Genomic DNA, 3304 nt, shown 5'->3' with positions numbered 1-3304 from the left:
TATATATATATATATATATATATATATATATATATATATATCCATATATATACACATCCATATCCATATGTATGCCTGTATTCACAGAGAGGCGCCCACTTGAACCTTCGGCTCGCTATTTCTTTTTTTCTGACTTACCCCATACTTTTCCGTGCGTTTCATTAGCCTAATGGAACACAACTGTCTCCAGCTGGGGATCAACAAATATTTAAACACCTTCTACAAGGACCCCAATCGTCACATATACGCCCTCCCTTCTCCTCTCACTTTGTCTCTCTCTCTTACACACAGACACACACACACACACACACACATCTACCAGAATGAAATAGTAATGAAAGGGGTCCATAGATAAAAACTGGTTGAGAACCCTTACTTTAGATGTATTTATTGGTAAATATTGCAAGAAACAACTAGGTTTCTTTGTCTACCGTTTTACTTGGTTCAACCTACACAAGGGAATGTAGGAAAAGCAAAATAGAAATTTTGAGCGAAGTTTCTATAAAACTAATTTTTAAACACCGAATGGTTGTTGATGGAGCGGAGGTGGGGGTCTAGCAGAATGAAATAATGATCAAAAGGTTCTACAGATAAAATATGGTTGAGAACCGCTGCCTCAAAGTAAAAGTTCTTAAACTTTTTGTTTCGGCGTTCCCCCGCTCGTCATGCCCAGCTGTGTTAGCGAACTTCTTGTGAAGAATTAATTACAAAATGGTTGGATGCCATAAAATAGATAGTTTATAATTTGTTATTAGTCATATTTTGAAGTCAAGACTTCCAAATGACATATCTGACGAATTTTTTGTTTGTTTGTTATTGTTTTTGTATATTATTTACTGAATCTGAAGATGCCCCATTGCAACGGATTTCTACGTGGTTTCCACTTATCGAATTCCTTCACAGGGCATTAGTCGATCTGGGGGTTTGTTCAGAGAGACTGAACCCGACGCCATCTGGTTGCTAAGTGTGTTTCTTATAGATTAGATATGTAGTCTTCGAATCATCTTTCTCCTTTCTGGTTTTGAGAAGCTTAATTTCTCAAGATTGGTTTTTAGGTAGTGCGTTGCATATCCCAGGGTCCCAATAATTACAGGTATAAACCTGAACTTGTAATCTGGGTAGAGTAACTGTAGATTTAGTGTAGGTATTTTCTTTTTCGCTTGTCTTTAGTTTTATATTAACATCCGCTGGGCAGCTGACTTCCACATCTGCACACAGTTTCTCTTCTTTGGCAGCTATTTCTAGTAAGTCGTGTGACCAAGTACAAGTTCATACATTGCATCGCTATCCAGCGCGTCAGTTACTGCACTGGATAAAGGGGTAGCCACCCGCTCTCAGAGTTGAGCGAGACAATGACACACGCACCCTTATCTCCTTGACATATATCAAATGTAATTATACCTCATACACAAAAATCGCTTAATCCAACCACTGAGCTGTTCAAGAATTTCCACTTAAATTCCTTATAAACCTATCACCACCCAACCTCATTCTCTCTCTTTCAATCTGTTTCTTTCTTTCTTTATTTCTTTATTTATTTCTTTCTTTCTTTCTTTCTTTGTCATAAACATTGACTACAATTGTGTGTTTGTGTGAATGTATGTATGCATGTATGTATGTATATATGTTTGTATGTGTGCATGTATGTATGTATATCTCTTCTATTTTTTAATTATTATAAATTTTCTACTAGGAACACACGCACACACACCCACCCACACTGACTCAAATATATTTATGCATACATAGTTCAAATCCTACCAGGTTCAACTTAGTATCTTTTCCTTCCGGGGTTCAATTAAATAAGCAGGCTTCAGTCCATATAATAGCAACGATGCCTTGTGACTAGATTAAAAAACCATTATTATTTTCGGTTTTTCGGTTCACTATCGACCAATTCTACCTTTCTTTAAATATATTACAAACTGTTAAACGAATATAAAAAAAAAAACCGTAATTTGTCCCAAACCTTTGACCTCAATAATTTCTTGAAACTACAATCTAGGTTAATTCTACCCCTTCCTCCTTTCCCCTGGATGTACCCTTTACACGGAGCTGAATCTTGCACTCTCTATCTCTCTCTCCCTCTCTCTCTCTCTCTCTCTCTCTCTCTCTCTCTCTCTCTCTCTCTCTCTCTCTCTCTCTCTCTCTCTCTCCCTTTGTTTACTTCCTTAATGTATTAAGATTACATTAATCCTTGATTCGCTGCTGTCTTCTTTGAAAGCTGATAAATTGTTAAAGGTTAAAATCTCGCTTTGTAACTTCTTCTTCTCACCTCCCTCTCTCTCTCTATTTATCTTTCTGTTTGTCTACCGATCCGTTCTATCTCTCCTTTCACTCTTTGTTGAAACATTTAGCATAATTTGCTTGAATCTGTTCCTACTTATCAATAATAAGAGGTGTCAGTAGATATTCGCTGACCTAGGTTCGGTTCGGTGCAAATCTAATGACACGTTAGCAAGGTTAGCTTTAACGACACTCCTCTGTTTTCACATATACATTATATGACGTGTGTATAATGTACACACACTCACTGATACATACACACTCACTGATATACACACACATTTTAATATTCGCTTAGTCGTTGCGAGACAAATGACCTGGTGTAGAACTCAGCATACGTATGTTTCCGAATACAACGTTAGACGAGTACAGAGTGGTAATAAGGAAAAGAGGTGACACAGGAAAACCAATGATATTATGTTTCAAACGCCATTCCCTACGGCTGTTTCTGGTATAAGATGCAGTGGACCCATAGTTGAGCGCCTGGAAAGCATCCTGTCGCTTCGTCGGAGCCTCGAACATTAAGTGCAATTTATTTGCAATAAAAAGAATTACATTTGTGTAATATAGAGGGGGAGACATTACCACTGCGAAGGTCATTACTGATTTATATGGACAAATATGTCCAAAAGACCCCGATGAAGCTATGGGGTGTTATTCAGGCACCCGATCTAAACACACCAACATCGATAGTCAAGCGATGTAGGGGGGGGGGGAGAAACACAGACACACATACATATACACATAATACATATATATATGTATATATATATGACGGGCTTCTTTCAGTTTCTGTATACTAAATCCACTCACAAGGCTTTGGTTCGCCCGAGGCTATAATAGAAGACACTTGCCCAAGGTGCCACACTGTGGAACTGAACCCGGAACCATGTGATTTGGTAAGCAAGCTACTTACCACACAGCCATTCCTTGACTGCTGTTTCTAGAGATGTAAGGGTTTTTGCAACCCTCTCCGTTATAATTGTGATTTATTCGCAATTATATATAATTGTTTTAT

The sequence above is a fragment of the Octopus bimaculoides genome, chromosome 24 (assembly GCF_001194135.2).
Source record: "Octopus bimaculoides isolate UCB-OBI-ISO-001 chromosome 24, ASM119413v2, whole genome shotgun sequence".
Taxonomy (NCBI): Eukaryota; Metazoa; Mollusca; class Cephalopoda; order Octopoda; family Octopodidae; genus Octopus; species Octopus bimaculoides.
Note: the sequence above shows the minus strand (reverse complement) of the source record.